General features: G+C 43.5%; 1 protein-coding gene across 1 annotated transcript in view; it reads left to right on the top strand.

The window, feature by feature from the left end:
• Nucleotides 1-14,901, top strand: part of LOC132836309 (zinc finger protein 229-like) — a 52,009-nt gene extending 37,108 nt beyond the window's left edge. The window contains exon 3 of the transcript XR_009647367.1: nt 13,726-14,901. The gene's annotated coding sequence lies outside the window, so the exon portion shown is untranslated. The remainder of the gene's footprint in view (nt 1-13,725) is intronic.
• The last annotated feature ends 6,819 nt before the right edge of the window (nt 14,902-21,720 follow it).

Consider the following 21,720-nt stretch of genomic DNA (forward strand, 5'->3'; position numbering starts at 1 on the left):
GTTTTATATAAATAACTTGGATAAGAATAGAGAAGGCATGGTCAGTAAGTTTGTGGATGATAATTTGTGGCACAGTGGACAGTGTAGATTACAAAGGGATCTTGATCAAATGGGTCAACAGGTTAAAAAATGGCAGATGGAGTTCAGTCTGAATAAAGGTGAGGTGTTGCATTCTGGTGCAACAACCATGGGTAGAACATATGCAATTAGTGTTTTGGGTAGTGTTGTTGAACACACGGACCTACAGTAACAGGTACATAACTTTTTGAAGTTTGCGTCACATATCAACAGGATGGTTTAAACAGTGTTTGACACGCTTGCCTTGTTTGTTCCGTCCTTTGCATGTAGAAATTATGTTTAGATTGTACAAGACATTGATGAGGACTATTCTGGAATGCTGTGTCCAGTTCTGGTCGCCCAGTTATAGGAAAGAAATTATCAAGCTGGAGACAGGCAGCTTGCTATGCTGTTGCTTGCTATGATTAGATTACTTAGTGTGGCCCAACAAGTCCACACCGACCCGCCGAAGTGCAACCCGCCCATACCCCTAATCTAACACTACGGGCAATTTAGCATGGCCAATTCACCTGACCCGCACATCTTTGGACTGTGGGAGACACAGGGAGAACGTGCAAACTCCACACAGTCAGTCGCCTGAGGTGGCAATTGAACCTGGGTCTCTGGCGCTGTGAGGCAGCAGTGCTAACCACTGTGCCGCCCACACGCCTATGGAAGGTTTGAGTTGTAAAGAAAGGCTGGATTGGCTGCGACTTCTTTTCACTGGAGTGCAGGAGGTTGAGAGGTGATCTGATTGAAGTTTATGAAGTAATGAAAGATATGGATAGAGTTAGTGGCAGTTTTCCCTGAGATGGGGAATTTCAAGAGTCGGGGACATATTTTTAAGGTGAGAGGACAGTTTTTAAAAATACATTGAGGCAATTTTTTTTAACACAGAGGGTGGGTTACGTTTGGAATGAATTTTTAAAAAAAAATTACCTTCCCTACAGTATGGAAGCAGGCCCTTTGGCCCAACAAGTCCACACCGACTCGCCGAACCTAGACCCATTCCCCTACCCTATATTTATCCCTGACTAATGCACCTAGCACTATGGGCAATTGAGCATGGCCAATTCACCTGACCTGCACACCTTTGGGTTGTGAAGAAATCAGCGCACTCAGAAGAAACCCATGTAGACACTAGGAGAATGTGAAAACTCCACTCAGACAGTTGCCCGCGGTGAGAATTGAATCAGAGTCCCTGGTACTGAGAGACTGCAGTGCTAACCACTGAGCCATCGTGCTGCCCATGCAGAAGTGATGGATGCAGGTACAATTAGAGTTTAAAAGACATTTGGATGGGTACATGAATAGGAAAGGTTTTGAGAGATATGGTCCGGGAGCTTACAGGTGGGACACGCTTAGTTAGAATTATGTTCAGCATAGACTGGTTGGACTGAAGGGTGTGCTGCTATATGACTATATGTAAATTCACCACTACTGACTTGTTTCCAGTCAAAGAGCTGCCGGGTATTGCTATTGCAGCAGGATGGTACTAATATGTACATCAGATTTAACGCATCCTGGTCCTCGAGTATTTCTTCCATGTCTTCCAAAGCTATTCTTTCGCCCCCTGTATCTGTGTGAGATTTGTTACACCATGGCTCTCAGTTAGTTCCAGGAGTCATGACGATGGTAATTGGTTGGCTTACACTCTAATCCATGAGGGGCATAGATAGAGTCTTTTACCTGGGCTGGTGGAGTCCAGAACTAGAGGGCATAGGTTTAAGGTTAGATGGGAACATTTTAAAAGGGACCGAAGGGCCAATGTTTTCATGTAGAGCATGGTGCATGTATGGAATAAGCTGCCAGAGAAAGTAGTGGAGGCTGGTACATTACAACATTAAAAAGGTATCTAGATGAGTATTTGACTAGGGAGGATTTGGGGGCTAGATTAATTTAGCATATCTGGTTGGCCTGGATGAGTTGGACCAAAAGGACTGTTTTCATGCTGCACATCTCTATGACTCTGTAATTGAGTTCGAACAAGCGAGGACTGCAGATGCTGGAGATCAGAGTCTGGCAGCATCAGAGGAGCAGGAGAATTGATGTGGGCAAAAGCCCTTCATCAGGAATGAGGCTTGTGAGCCAATGGGGTGGAGAGATAAACGGGAGGGGGGTGTGATAGGTAAATACAGATTGGGGTAATGGTGGTTGGTCGGAGAGGAGGGTGGAGCAGGTGGGTGGGAAGGAAGATAGACAAGTGATGAGGGCGATACAGAGTTGGAAGGTTGGATCTGGGATAACGTGAGGGGAGGGAAAATGAGGACACTGGTGAAATCCATGTTGATGGTGTGTGGTTGGAGGGTCCCAAGGTGGAAATTGAGGCGTTCTTCCTCCAGGCATCGGATGTGTGGTGATGGAGGAGGCCCAGGACCTGCATGTCCTTGACAGAGTAGGAGAGGGTGTTGAAGTGTTCGGCCACAGGCAGTGGGATTGAGTGATGTGGGTGTCCCGGAGAGGTCCTCTGAAGCATTCTGCAAGTAGGCGTCCTGTCTCCACAATGTAGAGGCGATCGCAACGGGAGCAACAGATACCGTAAATGACGTGTGGAAGTGCAGGTAAAACTCTGATAGATGTGGAAGGCTCCTTTGGTATCTTGGACGGAGATGAGGGAAGGTGTGGGTGCATTTTCTGCAATTCCTATGAATGGCAGGGGAAGGTTCCTGGAGGGGAGGGTGGGTTGATTGGGGGTGTGGACCTGGTAAGGGCATCGAGGAGGGAATGATCTTTATAGAAAATGGGTAGAAGTGGGGAGGGAAATATATCTCTGATGGTGGAATCCATTTGTAGGTGGTGGGAATGGCGGAGGATGATGCGATTTATATGGAGGTTGGTGTGATGAAGGTGAGGACCGGAGTGATTTGGTTCTCGTTCTGGTTGGAGGGGTGGGGTTTCAGGGCAGAGGTGCGGGAAGTGGATGAGATGTGCTGGAAGGCATCATCAACTATGTCGGAGGAGAAATTGCCATCTTTGAAGAAGTCCATCTGGCGTGTTCTATGGTGGTACTGGTCCTCCTGGGAGCAGAGACTGAGGAATTGGGAATCCGGGATAGTGTTTTTACAGGAGGCAGGATGGGAGAAGGTGTAGTCCAGGTAGATTTTGGGAGTCAGTGGGTTTGTAGAAGATGTCTGTGTTGAATCAGTCACCTTTGATGGAGTTGGAGAGATCCAGGGAGGGGAGGGAGGTGTCTGAGATAGTCCAGGTGAACTTGAGGTCGAGGTGCAATGTATTGGCAAAGTAGATGAACTGTTCAATCTCCTCGTGGGAGCACAAGATCATGCCAGTACTGTCAGTCAGTCATCGCTGTAGTGGAGGATAAAGTGAGGGAATGGTGCCAGTCTAGATTAGATTCCCTACAGTGTGGAAACAGGCCCTTCAGTCCAACAAGTCCACTCCAAAGAGCAACCTACCCAGACCTATTTCCCTCTGACTAGTGCACCTAACACTATGGGCAATTTAACATGGACAATTCACCTGACCTGCACATCTTGGAATGTGGGAAGAAACTGGAGCACCCGGAGGAAACCCACGCAGACACTGGAAGAATGTGCAAACTCCACACAGACACTCGCCTGAGGCTGGTGCTGTGAGGCAGAAGTGCTCGCCACCGTACCACCTTAAGTTGTGGAATTGCGGAAGATGGGCTGTTCCACAACCGACAAAGAGACTGCTAACAGATGTTCTCGGTGCTCATGCTCAGGTTTACAATGACCAATATTTTATGAAATGAACGAATTGCACAATTGGCACCTTTACAAAATTGATGCCTGACTTTTCTGGAGGAGTCACTGGGAAATTTACAAATGACGCTCAGACATTTAGTAATCAAGACCTAATCTCCCTTCATTTTCCGGAGCCTGTGCTTGGTGCATTGGTAGGGTATGGCCCGGGTTGAAGTATCTCGAGTCTCAAGGACGTACAGTAATTGACTGATTGAAGCTGCAGTTTTTATTCAGAATGGATTAGAGAGTGTGGGACTGGAATGTTCTGTTCTCCGCAGTTCACTGTGTTGCTCCATATGAAAATGAGGAAAGCCAATCATGATCAGGTTTGTGTAAATGAATAATGCACAGATTTATGTCAGAATATGGTCAGTTAATTGTTTTGTTCCTGTGTTTGTAAGAATATTGCTATCAGATGCTTGGACATAAATGTCCCAAATGTTCACAGAATAGTTAATAACTCAATAATATTTTCTTGCTCTTAATGTTGCTATTAATAGGTGGAAATGTGTGACAAGAAAACAGTAAGTTATAGGAACACAGAAACAGGAAGAGTATATTCAGGCTATTGAGTCCACTTTAACATTCAATGAAATCAAGGCTGATCTGTGGTCTAACTCCATTTTCCTGCCTTTGACACATATCTCTAATACCTCTGTATCATCTTAGAATTAAAATTAACATGCATCAATTGCTAATTGTGTAAGAGAGTTAAAACACATGCACCGTTTTGTGTGGAGGAGTGCTTCCTGACATCTCTCCTGAATAAATTCAGAATTCACACGACACTAGGTTATCGTCAAACAGATTTATTTGAAATCACAATGTTTTAGAGAGCTGCTCCATCATCAGCTAAAGTGGAGGGAAGCGCACAGGCTCAAAATATATATAATGTGTGGAGAGATAATGGCAATATAATCAGGTATCGGCAGATAATTACGGATAGTGTGAGTGGAGTGTCGGCAGGCTGAATAACAAGTCTTTCCAGGTGATCAAAAGCGGCAAGTGGTGTGAGTAAACAACTGAATAGCAAGTGAAGGGATGATCCATGAGCCAATTCATTAAGGTAAAGAGGTAATTACGAAAGATAAAATGGTGTTCAAGAAAAACCAAATGGCTGGAATAATCTGCTAGATATCAGAGTCACATGACTGGCCTCTAACCAAAGTAACAAGTAATCCAAACCTGTATAATCTATTTAAAGTAGAAAGATAATAAATTGTTCAATTTTGACAGCCTCACCTTGATAATCAGGAATATTTTACAAGCAGAACAGTGTGGTGGGGTTATGTGTAGTATCAAGATCACAGTTGAGGCCATCCTAATGGGTATGGAACATAGCTATCAGTTTCTTTCGGCAATTCTGTTTTGTTGTGTATCTTGAAGGCTGCTTTGGAGCATGCTTACCTGAAGATCAGAGGCTGAATGTCCTTAATCGCTGGCTGGGTGGGAACATTCCTGTCTGGCAATTGTACATGGTGTCTGTTCATCCATTGCTTTAGCATCTGCATGGTCTCACCAATATACCATGCAGTGGGGCTTCCTTTCTTGCAGCATATACGTAGACAACATTTGTTGTGTCACATGAGTTTATACCATCCACGTGGTGGGTGCTGTTCCCACATGAAATGGTGATATCTATGTTGATGGTCTGACATGTCTTACAGAGGTTGCTGTGGCGGGCTTGTGTGGCATTGTGGTCACTGTTCTCCTGAAGTCTGGGTAGTTTGTTGCAAACGATGGTCTGTTTGAGGTTAGGTGGCTATTTGAAGGGAGAACTGGAGGCCATTTACACTATTTCTACTTATCTGTAGACTTGTTTAATTCCCTAGAATTCTCTTGCTATAATGTGCTTGCCTGGGTCTTTTGTGTCTGTGCACTTCCCTCCTTTTCACCTGATGATGGACCAAAAGCTCATTTTTCTTTAAACAACACCTGTTGAACTACAACCTGATGTCGTATGCCTTCTGAATTTGTTCACCCAGTCCAACACTGACACATCCACATCATCTCTCCTGAACTTATGGCTGTAATTCTCAGATGATGCGCCGTTTCAACTCAGAGTCTGAGTTTTAAAAATCTAATGGGTTCGACTGTTGATTACTCCCTTCTCACTGTTTCAGATCTTACAAACCTGTAAGATCACCATACCCGGGTGTCAGCAAGTGCAAACGTTAGAATGGCAGTTACTGAAATTCAAAATGAACTCTGTCAGTGTTATTGTTTCAAAATAAAGGCTGAAACTTTAATTGTGGAGACATGGAAACAATATGATCCCAACCTCTGCAAACACATGTCACTGGGAACCAGGCACATGTGTGGGTAAACTAAAAGTGATTTGGCAGCCTGTCTGCTATTTCCTCTATTTCACGTCCAGCATCACTAGTTTTCTCTTTTGAGGCATGAACAGGACAACCCAAATGGAGTCTTTGCTGTAATCCGACTGTAGTTTTGCTCTAAGTATCAGAAGGGTGGTCGAATGTTTTGGGCGCTGTTTTAAAAATCTAATGGGTTGGACCCTTGATTACTCCCTTCTCACTGTTTCAGACTTTAATGAGCTAACCATTTTCAAAATTGTAAGAAATGTTTCCAAACATACTTTAGAAAAGTACTCGATGGATTTTGAACTTAGTAAAAAGAAGTGAGGTTTGCCCATTCATTATTATCCATCAGGAGGAGAGGTGGTTCGAATGGTGATTCCTGGAAATGCCACTGTGCACTCCTCGAGTCACGGGTCTTTTCATTCCATTGACATCAATTCTTCATAGAATTCAATTAATCAAATCTTGTCACTGAGATTTTTTTTCATTTTTGTTTAGTTCATGCGAGCAGAGTATTGCAGTAAGAATGACCTAGATGTAGGACCATACTTTGGGAACTGTACCCTGCTGTTCATCATTTCACTAACACCTAGGTGAAATATCTGCTGCTCTGCACAATTTACTCAACTGCTTTGAGAACAAGAAAAATATGAGGTCTTGTCGAGATGACATGCCCTGCATGTTGCTCTTTTGGTGAGGTGGTTAAGACGTTAGACTGTTTGGATTGGTAAGGTCTTCTATACGCCTGGGATTGACATCCTCATTACTGTTTTCAAGGATACTCGATGTTGCCGTCTTCATTGCATCTTACCATCTTGAGATTATTTGGGACTGGAATTCAATTTACCTCACCAGAGATTTTGAACAGATTACACTACAGTAAATTAATTATCAAGAATTATAACCTGCCATCTAATCTCTATTCAAGTGGGATAATGCAAAGGAACAGAATTTTCTCTCCCACCATTCCTTCCAACTTGTCATATTATGGACCCCCATCAAATGAAACAGAAATAAGATAAATAAATAACAAGTGAGTGGCAGCGTAGGTTTTATCCAATGGAATTGTTGATGAGTATTTTAAGCTTACAGTCGACTCAAGATTCTGATCAATATTTCCGACAGTCCTTATTAACCTGGTGGCGAGACAGATACTTGAAAGGAAAGATGTGAACACAATGGGCTAAAGACAACTTTCTATTCTGGAATGTTCTATCCAGAGACCCAGAGTTAGGGTTCTGTGTCACAATAGGCAATGGGTTGGACTTCTAAGCAGTTGCACATTCTATGGTTGTAGGTTCAAGTCCACTTTCATTGTAGGTTTCAAATGAATCAATGATATTCTGTGGAAATTGCTTCATTGTCACTTCCTGTCATCTGGAATTCTAGTCCCTGCTGCTGATTAGAGGAAGTTCTTCATTCGCTCACGTAAGTTTTTAGAGAGTAGACCAGAAACAACTGGCAAACATGCATTGTGGATGGACAAATCCAAAATAACATCCCAGTCATACATTTAATTTGTCACCTTGAATATGTTTAAAGTAGAGATCTTTAAATTTCAAGTTCCCAATGGTATACTGATTTGGAAGAATGGGTGGGAGGAGGGAAACTCACTGAAGATTTTGATAAACCATAAAGTTATAGAATGGTGAGCCAAGTGAGATGGATTGAATGGCCTATTTCTGTTCCAATGTTCATATCATTCGGTGTTGCTTCAGGCAGGGAATTTTCAACAGTAACGTGGAACATAGAACAGTACAACAAAAGTCTGTGGCAACTGCCATTCTAAACTAATCCGATTTGCCTGCTCATGGATCCATATCCCCCTATTTCCTGCCTGTTTATGGGTCTGTCTAAATGCCTCTGAAATGTTGCTATCATGATGAAGACAGTGGTGAATCTGCACCATTGAATATCAAGTTCATCCTTCTTATTGCATTGCTGTCACAGCTGGAATAGACAGTTCCTGTTGATGCTTCAGATCAAACAGTGGAGGATTGTCACAGACGCTCTCTCAGCCTGTATGCTCCTTAATGCAGGTTTCCAAGTGGCCACAGAAGTGTCTGTGTGAATGCTAGGAATTCAGGTAGTAGATTTCTCACTTGCTGGTCTGTGCAGTGACTGCAGTGCTGAACATGATCTCCCGACATACCAAATCCAGTTCTGGCCTCCTACTAAATTACAATTTTAACTGTGAAATTTAACTTATCTTTGGATTATATTCTTGTACATTCAGTAGTCATGCAAGTTTTACGTGTCCTTGAATGAAATAATGGTGAAAGTTGACGATAGTGCGTGTAGTAAACATCCCATTGTCTGAAGGAACTTTGCAGAGGAAGTTGGTCAAGTGTCACTGAATTGAATTCTATGAAGAATTGAAGACAATGGAATTAAAAGCCCCGTAACAGTGGAGATGTAAAATAGACTACGAGGAATTGGTTTCCAGGCTCCAGGAGTGTGCACAGTACTCAGTGTCAGTGTTGGGATCAAATTAATCTACACTTGTCTAGCGAATGGACAATTTCAAAATCTAAATGAGACAAAATTCATAAGTAAACTAAACAATACAGAATGACACAGGAACTCCTCTTTATCAATGAAGTTTATTATACTTTATTCATTCATGGGATGAGGGCATCACTGCCTAGACTGTCCCTAATTGGTAGCTAATCCCAGAGTGTAACTAAGAATCAAATGCATTGCATAGCAGTTTCCTTCCCAAAAGGAAATTAATGAACCACACCAGCATTCAAATTCCAACATTTGCTGTGCCTGAATTCCATCCCAAGTCCCCAGACATGATCTAGGTCTCTAGATTAATTGTTCAGTGATGATCCAAATAGGCCATCATTACAGCTCAATGTTGCATTGTGTTCTTTTCCTGAGCATTGTGACATTGAGCCACAATACCATCATGGCAACACAGTGAGTAAGTACAAAAAGAGTAATGAGTATTTTTGCTTCAGATTTCCAGCATCTGCAGTTTTAGGGACTTTAAGTACTTGCATACAGTTCTTAGGGCTAAAAGGATAAAAGGCTATGGGGACAAAGCAGGTTCAGGGTACTGAGTTTGATGATTTGCTATGATCGTATTGATTGGTGGAGATTACTCAAAGGCTTTCAGATAACAACACCAAAATTGGTGGTATGGTGGACAGTCATGAAGGTTATCTAAGATTACAAAGACCTTTGAGTATAGGTGTTGAGATATTATGCTGAGGGTGTTGGTGAAGTTACTTCTAGAGTATTGTGTCCAGTTCTGGTTGCCCAGTTATAGGAAGGATATTAAGCTGGAAAGGCCTCAGAAAATATTTACTGGGATGTTGTCTGGCATGGAGGGTTTGAGTTATAAGGAGAACCTGGATAGGCTGGGACTTTTTGCATTGGAGCATTGGAGTTTGAGGGATGACCTTGTAGAAGTTTATAAAATCATGAGGTATACAAAAGGTGAACGACAAGTGCCTTTTCCCAAGGGTGGGGGATTTCAAGACTATGGGGCATATTTTTAAGGTGAGAAGGGAACAATTTTAAAAAAGACATGAGCGACTTTTTTTTTACAGAGTGGTTAATGTGTGGAAATGAACTGCCAGAGAAAGCGATGGATGCAGATGCAGTTACACCATTTAAAAGACAATTGGATAAAAACATGAATAAGAAATATTTAGAGGGATGTGATCAGGGAGGTAGGACTAGTTTAGTTTGGGATTATGATCTGCATGGACTGGGTTGGACCGAAGGGTTTGTGTCTGCGCTGACTCTGAAGGACCGTGACCTTCTCCCGCTCCTATTTTCTTTCTATGACGAGTCTCGCTCCTCATTTAGTCCAATTGGTTGGTAGACCAAACGTTCCCAGTCGGGTTTCCACCTTTCCCTCTTGTTATTGGCCCGAATTATCTGTCAATCATCTTTCCGCCAGGCGCATGCTCGGTGGTGTCTTTGAGTTTGGGCTCATGGGGCGTCATAGAAATGTTTGGACAGTTATAATGGAGAATGTACAAAGTTAAATATCGCACAACAACAGGTTAAATTGGAAGCACACTAGCTTTCGGAGCGTCGCTCCTTCATCAAGTGGTAGTGGAGGGCTCAATCCTAACAGAATTTAGTGCAAAAATGTACAGTGATGTAACTGAAATTAAACATTGAAATATTGATTGTCTGTTAAGCCTTTCATCTGTTAGAATACCGTGATAGTTTCACTTCTTTCATGTGTAAATCACAAAATCTTTTTTTTAAAAAGAAAATGCATTCTCGGGTTAGCTGTTAACAATGGCGATAGCTAGACAATATGTTGAAGGTGTTGGCCCCCCATCTGTCTATGCCATGATGTTTAGATTGATTCTAATCTAAAAGTGAGATAACGGAGTTTTACATGAATGCTTGCAGTTTTTGAGCAAAGTACAGTGTAACCCTGCAAGTACAAATTCACCCCACAAAATATATATGTGCATGTGAGTCTTTGTCTGGGTTGTTAGTGTGAGAAAGTGTATGTGTGTGTAGTGAGGCAGAGTGTCTTAAGTCTGTGAGAGGGTGCATGTGTGAGTGTGGGAGTATACGTGTCTGTAAGGGTGTGTGGAGGTGTCTGTGTGTATGTGTGTCCGTGTGTATGTGTGTATAGGAGTGCCACTGTGTGTGTGTGTGTGTAGGAGTATCTGTATGTGTGTATAGTGCAATGGTGATCACCTGTAATGTGACATGAACCCAAGGTCCCAGTTGAGGCCCTCCCTATGGGTACCGACCTTAGCTATCAGTCTCCGCTCGGCCACTTTTCTCTGCTGCCTGTCCCGAAGTCCGCCTTGGAGGATGGTCACCTGAAGGTCCGAGGCTGAATGTCCTGGACCACTGAAGTGTTCTCCAACTGGGAGGGAACACTCCTGTCTGTTGATTGTTGTGCAGTGCCCATTCATCCGTTGTTGTAGCCTTTGCTCGGTTTCCCCAATGTACCATGCCTGCAACATTTAAGATAGACAACATTGGCTTAGTCACGTGAGTACCTGCCATGTACAAGGTGGGAGGTGTCCCCACGCATAATGGTGGTATCTATGTCCACACTGACACGTCTTGCAGCGCCTACCGTGACCGGGTTCTATGGAGTTGTCCTGAGAGCCGGGCAGCTTGCTACGAACAACGATCTGTTTGAGGTTTGGCGGTTGTTTAAAGGCTAGTATTGGAGGTGTGGGGAAGGTCTTGGTGAGGTACTCATCCTCATTGATAATCAACAGATAGGAGTGTTCCCTCCCAGTTGGGGAACACTTCAGTGGTCCAGGGCATTCAGCCTCGGACCTTCAGGTGACCATCCTCCAAGGTGGACTTCGGGACAGGCAGCAGAGAAAAGTGGCCGAGCAGAGACTGATAGCTAAGTTCGGTACCCGTAGGGAGGGCCTTGGGTTCATGTCACATTGCAGGTGATCACCATTGCACTATACACACACACAGATATTCCTACACGCACTCACACACGCACAGGCACTCCTGTACACACATACACACGGACACACAGATGCGCACACAGACAGCCACACACACCCTTACAGACACACACACACACTCATACATGCACCCCCTCACAGACTTAACTACACACACACACATACACTTTCTCACACTCACAACCCCCAACCCAGACAGACACATGCACAGACAAAGACCCCCTGCATACATATATTTTGTGGGGTGAATTTGTACTTGCAGGGTTACACTGTACTATGCTCAAAAACTGCATGAATTCATGTAAAACTCTGTTATCGCACTTTTTTGATTAGAATCAATCTAAACATCATGGCATAGACAGAGAACACAGGGGGCCAACACCTTCAACATATTGTCTAGCTATCACTATTGTTAACCGCTAACCCGAGAATGCAACTTTTTTTAAAAAAGGTTTTTGTGATTTACACATGAAAGAAGTGAAACTCACACGGTATTCTAACAGATGAAATGCTTAACAATCAATTTTTCAATGTATAATTTCAGTTACATCATACTGTACATTTTTGCTATAAATTCTGTGTTAGGATTGAGCCCTACACTACCGCCTGATGAAGGAGCGTCGCTCCGAAAGCTAGTGCGCTTCCAATTAAACCTGTTGGACTATAACCTGGTGTTGTGTGATTTTTAACTTTGTACACCCCAGTCCAACACCCGGCATCTCCAAAGCATGATGGCGGATGGATTGGGGGAGAGGGATGGAATTCAGTAGGTAGGTTGGGAGGTTTCATATGAACATCAAGGCTTTAAACTCTGAATTGGAAGCGAGTGATTGGAGTTTTAATCCGGCGACAGACGCTTGGATAGTTTCCGTGATTTCGATGCCCCGTTAACGGCCACTGTTTTTATGAGCCGCACAGCTGGACACCTGTCCCGCCTACTGTGTATGTCCCGTTTGTCCTTGGTCCGTGTTCCCGTCAATCACTCCTTGACCAATGCTCAGAGATACAGATCGCGTGCCGGATGTTTGTAACTTCTGCCGTCGGTAGAGGGCGCGATGGAGTCGTGCTGGCTCGGGTGATGTGAGTAACACTTTGTACAGCTGCAGACTCTGGCCAACATTAGCAGCTGAAAATGTGTTGCTGGTTAAAGCACAGCAGGTCAGGCAGCATCCAAGGAACAGGAAATTCGTCGAATTTCCTGTTCCTTGGATGGTGCTTGACCTGCTGTGCTTTAACCAGTAACACATTTTCAGCTCTGATCTCCAGCATCTGCAGACCTCACTTTTTACTCCAACATTAGCAGCTCCCAGGTTTGTACTGCAGGTGGTGGGCCTCTCCTTCCCGAGAATAAGTCCAAAATTACGTCCTCCATCGTGGGGCAGCAAGTGAAGGGGACAGTGAAGAAAAAAATACTGTTGGGAGGAAATCAATGAGTCCTTTGATTTCTGGTGAGGAGGGATAACATGTACAGTGAGGATTCAGAAACATCCACTGCAGGTTGCAAACCTGGAGGAGGAATCTCTGAGGGTCCTGGGTTTGCGGCTTTTCCGGGGAACAGGTCACTTTCCGGAGCATGCCACCGTGTTGGTGAAGCAAGAGCATCAAGATCCCTGCATTTGGGAGAGAAAATGATGTTGTGGTTCTGCTCGCCGAGCTAGAAGTTTTTGCTGCAAACGTTTCGTCCCCTGGCTAGGGAACATCGTCAGTGCTGTTGGAGCCTCGTGTGAAGCGCTGCTTTGATGTTTCTTCCGGTATTTGTATTGGTTTGTTCTTGCCGCTTCCGGGTGTCAGTTTCAGTTGCAGTGATTTGTATGTATCAACAGACACATCGACCTGAACCCCACATACAAATCACTGCAGCTGAAACTGACACCCGGAAGCGGCAAGAACAAACCAATACAAATACCGGAAGAAACATCAAAGCAGCGCTTCACACGAGGCTCCAACAGCACTGACGATGTTCCCTAGCCAGGGGACGAAACGTTTGCAGCAAAAACTTCCAGCTCGGCGAGCAGAACCACAACAACGGATACCCGAGCTACAAATCTTCAATCAGATTTTAGAGAAAATGATTGCTTCTCATTCAGTCTAATCCCACTGTGCACACTGAGGCTTGAGAACTGAAACTAGCCAGAGTAAAAGTAAGAAGGAAATGGTGAACCAAGACATAAAGAGCTTTGTACTTTTCTTTTTCAGGCTGTAAGGCATGGAAGTTTTGCAGAAGGATAGCTTCAAACTTGATGTCCAGATCTGATAACGTTTCTTGATTCAAGACATTTCAAATGTCACTTTCACTGGAAAAGAAGTTGGATATTTACCAATGAATGAGAGTGTGCCAAAGCACTGAGACCTGAAAGAGCTAAAAACATTGCACATTTCAGAGCAGGAGCGTGTGTGGATGAGGGATAACCGATCATCCAATAAGAAAAACACCAATATACTGGCACCATGGAGAAACCATGGAAATGTGAGGACTGTGGTAAAGGATTCAGTTATCCATCCCTGTTGAGAAACCATCAAAGTATTCACACTGGTGAGAGGCCATGGAAAAGTGAGGACTGCGAAAAATTATTCAATTATTCATTCCTGCTGGAAATCCACCGGCACATTCACACCAAGAGAAGCCATTCATCTGTTCTGTGTGTGGGAAGAAATTTACACAGACAATCTCCCTGAAAATTCACACTAAAGAAAGGCCTTTCAGCTGCACTTACTGGAGGCAAACGTTCAATAGCCCATCTACACTAACGATCTACACTCTCACCAGCGAATTCACACTGGTGAGAAGTCATTCACCTGTGCTGTCTGTGGGCACTTGGTCACCTGGCCCATCAATGCATCAAAAATTCACACTGAGGAGAGGCCCTTCAACTGTGCTTCCTGCAGAAGATGGTTTAAACAGTCATCTGCCCTCACTGCACACCAGCACACTCACACAGGGGAGAAACCATTCACCTGCTCTGTTTGTAGGAAGGGATTTGCTGGATTATTTATCCTCCAGTTGCACCTCTGAATTCACATTGAAGAGAGGCCACTCAACTGCCCTTATTGTGAAAAGAGTTTCAGGCAGTCATCTGACCTTTCTGTATGCCAACACACTCACCCTGTGGAGAGGCCATTCAGCTGCTCTGTGTGTTGGAAAGCATTCACTTAGTCCTTCAACCTGTTAAACCATCAACAAGTTAATAGATTGTCCTGTCACTTCCACCATTGATGGTCTGACAGTATTGGGTTTGTTTCTGCTTGTTTTGACAACCTCTGTAAATGGCTGGAGTTTCATGTTTTGAGTGTGTAGCTAATTCTTTTAACGGCTGCAGTGTCCCATTTTAAAATCATCATATTTCCCCTTTAATCAAGAACTCTCAGTATTGGAAAGCCTTTTCAATAAAATTATGAACTTTTACTTCAATCTTAAATTGATCACAGGCATGTATGATCATTTGGCCCATATACCTGCACTGCCTTTTATCTAGTCTGCTCTACTATCTAGTACCAATCATCTACCTTTTCCCGTATTCGTGCACATAATTACTATCCAAAACAAATAGTGCCCCCTTGATTGTCTTAATTGGACATATCTCTACCACATTTCCAGACAGTGCATTCCATGCCCCAACAGCTTGCTTTGTGAAAACGTTTTCTTCTCACATCACCCTTGCTTAAATTTAAAGTCACTTTAAATCATTAATCTTTCAAATTCTAACTTCAATATCTGAAAAGGTTCCATTGATTAACATCTCTGATGAAAATGTGCAGAATAATTCTCTCTGACAATTCTTACTAATACATTGCAGTCATTGACACTTCGTTTTGAAATTAAATTATCAAGGAATCGTGAAACCAGATTGTGAAATATTTTACAGACTATCAATAAAAGCCTCATCAATCAACACTTGATACTGATGACATCTGGAAATCAGGAGGTTCAATTGTTTATGACCCAGCAGCAGCAACCTTTTGAAAAAGTGGATCCCAGGGCAAAGATTGTATTGAGACCTGATCAGCAGCAGATAAAAAAAAGCCCTTGTAGACAACATAAATCTAACAGTTAGAAACTGTATCAGTTAAAAGTTGCCAATTCAGAGAGATACATAGAGTCATAGAGATGTACAGCATGGAAACAGACCCTTCGGTCCAACCCGTCCATGCCAACCAGATATACAGTGCAAATAAACACTGTATCAATCATGGTCAGAACGCTGAGCTGCCTCTGACAGTGGAAGTCTACATGCTGTGTATGATGGGATTCTTGGTGCAACCATAACCCCTGAGATCAGTAGATGGGGAAGTGCTCATCGACCAAAGATGGTCTGCTCTGTTGAACATTACTATTAATATACTATTGAACATACTCCTATCAAACAGACATCTTCCTATTTCTATTTGACACACTCCTGCAGCTTCCTGTCATGGTTGAGTTGAGTGATGACGATCCTTCCCACTGCATCGCCTGAGGTGGTTGATTGCTGACCAAGTAGAAATCCCCTTCCATTAACTTCATAAAATCTTCAGAAATTTATTGAATATTGTAAGAAAAGCGCAGCTCCAACTTTGTCTAAGCACAAGATCACTTTGAATCTACCCCCAGAAAATAAAGAATAGACAGTTTACTTTTAGAGCTGTAAATCACTATAGATGATAATTCATTTTGTCCTCAACACAATAAGTCTCAGTGTCACCCACTTAGGCTCTACCATTGCCATGAAGTCTGGGTTGTGGCTTGAGACTGCTTGTTGTGAACTGTTCGTCAAATAGGCAACCAAGAGGGGAATGCAATACGTGGACCTGATTATCTTCATTTGGGTGCATATGGTCTGCCAGACGTATGTGGAACCAGAGATATGTGGAACTAAATCCACTTTCGAAGCAGGTAGAGTCATACAGCATGGAAACAGACCCTTCCATGCAACTAGTCCAAGACGATCAAATTTCCCAAACTAAGTATGCTGGGGAGTGATTATTTTTCTCTGTCTATGAGTTGCCAAAAATCGCTGTCCCCTTATTTGACTTTCAGTTCAGTATCATTTTGGCAAAACAATTATCTCTGTATCAACTCCACTGCTTTTTAAATCAAATGTCTGGTGGAATGTGGTGATCAAGCCACCAATGATGGCTTGAAGGAATGGATTAGCAATGGTCTTATTATTTCCATTATTTCTCCTTTATTCTTAAAGTCTTTGAATAAAAGGTCAGTGACACACAGTCATTGTTTTTTTTTAAGACTGCATCACCATTTGTGAATGATTTGTGTTTTGCTAGGAGATTCAACGCAGACTGCACGTTTTGCAGCTGGTTTCAATAAAAGAAAATCAACTGGTGAGCTTTCAAAATAGTCTGCACCTAGACAACATTCTTCATCTGAAGCATGCTTTATAAGGAAAATCCTTGAATTTACCGTACATCGTTTTGTGATAGTGTGCCAAATTCCCATTTTTACTTATTAATGTACGTTGGTGGAAATGTAAAGCAAAACCTCTTATCATTTAATGTTACAAGCCGAAATGTATTTTCTAAATCCATGAGGAAGTTGTCCATTTTGGGTTTCTTTTTAGATGGTCGAAGTTCATCACATCTTTTTTGCTCTCCATTGTAGTTCATGACGTCACTCTGCCTCTGGTCACGCGGCAGGTCGGCTTTAGGATCTGATCCTCAGGAACATCCACAGTGCTATGGGTTGCTTTCACACGTGGAGGCACAGGAGGTCACTACTGCGGTTGAGATTTGTTTTCACAGTCCCTAGTCAGCTCACATTTAGATTTAGATTTGGGGTACCTACAGTGTGGAAACAGGCGCTTTAGCCCAACAAGTCCACACCGATCCTCTGAAGAGAAACCTATATTTACCCCTGACTAATCCACCTAACACTACGGGCAATTCAGCATGGTCATATGTTGGGCATGGCAACGACCACATAATTTTTCTTCATCCTGCAAAGCTTCATATATCAGTTCCTTGCATATTTGTTACTAACTTGCCACCAGGAAACCTGCTTTATCGTGCAATTATAGTCTATCTCGACCAAACAGGGCAACACGGTAGCCTCACAGCACCAGGAACCAGAGTTCGATTCCAGCCTCGTGCAACAGTCCGTGTCATTCTCCTCATGTCTGCGTGCGTTCCCTCTGGGTGCTCCAGTGTCCTCCACAATCCAAAGATGTGCAGGTTAGGTGAATGGTGATGCTAAATTGCCCATAGTGTTCATGGATTTGTAGGTTAGGTGCATTAATTAGGAGTAAATGTAGAGTAATAGGATAGGGGAATGTGTCTGGATGGGTTACTCTTTGGAGGGTCGGTGTGGACTTGTTGGGCCAAATGGCCAGTTCCACACTGTAGGGATTCTATGAGTGCAGTGCCAGAGGGCATGCTGGGAGCTGAACTACATAAACAGAGAACAGACTTGAATAAACTGGTGAAGTTAAAGCATATTGCTTGCAGTTTTGTCCATACCCTGCAGTCATTCCCACGCTGGTTCAGACATGAATGAGACAGCATCAACACACAGACACAGTTCATCATTATTAGGACAGACATCGATTGTGAACAACCTCAGAGTGTAACAAGAGACATAAAGTCGTGGTACACCTGATAGGCTAAATGGCTTCTGTTTGTGTGGGACTGACGCCACACATTTATGCCATCCCTCTCCTTGTCCCTGGGACAGAGCAGCTGAGGGAGAAACAATGGCTCATGTTTAACCCTCCCTTCTGCGTTGGTACTCTCTGCAGCACAAGGCCGTGGGGATGAGTCTCAGTGAGTGAGCGTTTCACTCAGTTCTCTTAATCTGTGCATATAGGGGTCAGATGTTAACTGCTCCTCGGTCGCAGCAAAGAAACTGACACTCACTTTGCAAAAGACTTTCTGCAGGATTGCTGTGTGAAGACAAATTCTGGACATCAAGCTTGTAAGTAGAAAAAGAATGATTCAAGTGTCAGCCAGTGGAGAGAGCCTAATCTCTGGCGAAGGTACAGACAGCAGCTTTGCGGGACGAAGGAGACAGAATGATAAGCAGATGTTCTGGAAACTCTTTGCTGCTTGGAATTCCTACAGCAAAGTGGAGAGTCTCAGCTTGTTCAGCATTGGACAGCATGGGCTGGTTGTGGCTCTTTAGGTTAGGGGTATGACCTTTGCTTTGGGCGTTGTGTAGTGTTGCTGTGTGAGAGGTCCTGGAATCAAAGTTGGCTCAAGCGCTCATTTCTTGTCATCATTTTTGCAGTAATGCCTAATCAATTTTCTGAAGAAGCAGTTTCATTAAATAAGATCAGACTGCCTGAAGTAGGGATGAGACAAAGCTATCATTGCACGAACATAGCAAAGGAAAACACTTGTTCAAAGTGAAAACAAGTGTTTCAGGTTGCTTGCCCACATAATCCGACTCTGAATAAATCCTCCAACTGCATTAGTGCTCAGTTCTGAATGTGAAACTTTAGGAAGTGGGGTGGTGAAGTGTTTGGAGCTGAACAGGTCCAGATGAATGGTGCCATTTATAAGGAATGTCAGTGATGAATATAGATTGGAAAGTTGGGACAGATCTCGTTGGAGAACAGAAAGATGAAAGCTGATCTGATTGAAGCTTTCCAAGTCATGAGGGGTTTGAACAAAGGAAATAAGAGAGTGAAAATTCTCCCAGATCTGAAAGGATTGAAAACGTTTAGGCAGAAATTTAAAGTGTTTAGGAAAATAAATGAAATGAGGAAGAATGTTTTCACACAGGGAGTGATCAGGGCCTGTAAATCACAGTGACAAAGAGTAAGATACAATGAGCTTAAAAGAAAATGTTATGGTTGTGTTAAACGTAACAATGTACAGAGAAGACAAGATTTTGGAGAACCTCCCAGATAAGGTGGGCTTCATGGCCTTTGTCTGTGCTGTGGAAGTTTTCTGATTCAATATGAAGTCAAAGTTGGACCAACAAAATGTGGAAAGTTAAGCAAAATGAATATTCTACGCAACAGAATATTACACAACAACAATGAATGTCTTTTGATATCATGCTGATAGGTACATACCATATGCCGAATGGAAAACTTCCTTTTGAATCACTGAGCAAATTTTTTACAGCTGTGTAGCTCAGGTGAGTGGAGTGGTGCAGTGGGAGCATATTGGATGTGTAACCCTGCGATCAATGAATCAAAGCAATCCTCTCCCGTGTGACAGTTCCAGGAGCACTCCAATTTGCTGTGCTTCCATGAAGTAGATGCAAATGGAGATCTCATCTTGATACATGGACCAAGTTTACACAGCTGAGGCAACTCGAATGTTAACGTCTGAATGGTCCTCTCCTGTTCGCTGTTCTGTCTATCATGATCTAAATCATAAAAGCTCTACTCTGAAATGAGTGGTGAACCCCTCTGTCAATTAAACCAAACACCCAGAAAAACTCACTGCGCCTCATAATCTGTTAAAATATGAGTGACAGAGAACTCCCAAATAGAGTCATAGTCATAGAGTCATAGAGATGTACAGCATGGAAACAGACCATTCAGTCCAACATGTCCATGACGACCAGATATCCCAACCCAATCTAGTCCCACTTGCCAGCACCCAGCCCATATCCCTCCAAACCTTTCCTATTCATATACCCATCCAATTGCCTCTTAGATGTTGCAATTGTACCAGCCTCCACCACATCCTCTAGCAGCTCATTCCATACACGTACCATCCTCTGTGTGAAAATGTTGTCTCTTAGGTTTCTTTTATATCTCTCCCTCTCACCCTAAACCTATGCCCTCTAGTTCTGGACTCCCCGACCCCAGGGAAAAGACTTTGTCTATTTATCCTATCATGCCCCTCATAATTTTGAAAACCTCTATAAGGTCACCCCTCAGTCTCCGATGCTCCAGGGAAAACAGCCCTGGCCTGTTCAGCTTCTCCCTGTAGCTCAGATCTTCCAACTCTGGCAACATCAAGTTTCACAACATCAAGTTTCACAACATCTTTCTGATACGAAGGAGAACAGAATTGCATGCAATATTCCAACAGTAGCCTAACCAAAGTCCCGTACAGCCGCAACATGACCTCCCTACTCCTGTACTCAATATCTGACCAATAAAGGAAAGCATACCAAACGCCTTCTTCACTATCCTAACTACCTGCAACTCCACTTTCAAGGAGCAATGAACCTGCACTCCAAGGTCTCTTTGTTCAGCAACACTCCCTAGGACCTTACCGTTAAACTTAGATTAGATTAGATTAATTACAGTGTGGAAACAGGCCCTTCGGCCCAACAAGTCCACACCGACCCGCCGAAGCGCAACCCGCCCATACCCCTAACCTAACACTATGGGCAATTTAGCATGGCTAATTCACCTGACCCGCACATCTTTGGACTGTGGGAGGAAACCGGAGCACCCGGAGGAAACCCACGCAGACACAGGGAGAACGTGCAAACTCCACACAGTCAGTCGCCTGAGTCGGGAATTGAACCCGGGTCTCAGGCGCTGTGAGGCAGCAGTGCTAACCACTGTGCCACCGTGCCGCCCATGGATAAGTCCTGCTAAGATTTGCTTTCCCAAAATGCAGCACCTCGCATTTATCTGAATTAAACGCCATCTGCCACTTCTCAGTCCATTGGCCCACCAGGTCCAGATCCAGTTGTAATTTGAGATAACCCTCTTCGCTGTCAACTACACCTCCAATTTTGGTGTCATCTGCAAATTTACTAACTGTACCTCTTATGCTCGCATCCAAATTATTTATGTAAATGACAAAAAGTAGAGGACCCAGCACTGATCCTTATGGCACTCCACTGGTCACAGGACTCCAGTCTGAAAAACAACCCTCCACCACCACCCTCTGTCTTCTACCTTTGAGCCAGTTCTGTATCCAAATGGCGAGTTCTCCCTGTATTCCATGAGATCCAACCTTGCTAATCAATCTCCCATGGGGAACCTTGTCAAACACCTTACTGAAGTCCATATAGATCACATCTCCTGCTCTGCTCTCATCAATTTTCTTTGCTACTTCTTCAAAAAACTCAATCAAGTTTGTGAAACATGATTTCTCACGCACAAAGCCATGTTGACTATCCCAAATCAGTCCTTGCCTTTCCAAATACATGTACATCCTGTCCCTCAGGATTCCCTCCAACAACTTGTCCACCACCAAGGTCAGGCTCACCGGTCTATAGTTCCCTGGCTTGTCCTCACCACCTTTCTTAAACAGTGGCACCACGTTAGCAAACCTCCAATCTTA

This window comes from Hemiscyllium ocellatum, chromosome 46, assembly GCF_020745735.1.
Source record: "Hemiscyllium ocellatum isolate sHemOce1 chromosome 46, sHemOce1.pat.X.cur, whole genome shotgun sequence".
Classification (NCBI taxonomy): Eukaryota; Metazoa; Chordata; class Chondrichthyes; order Orectolobiformes; family Hemiscylliidae; genus Hemiscyllium; species Hemiscyllium ocellatum.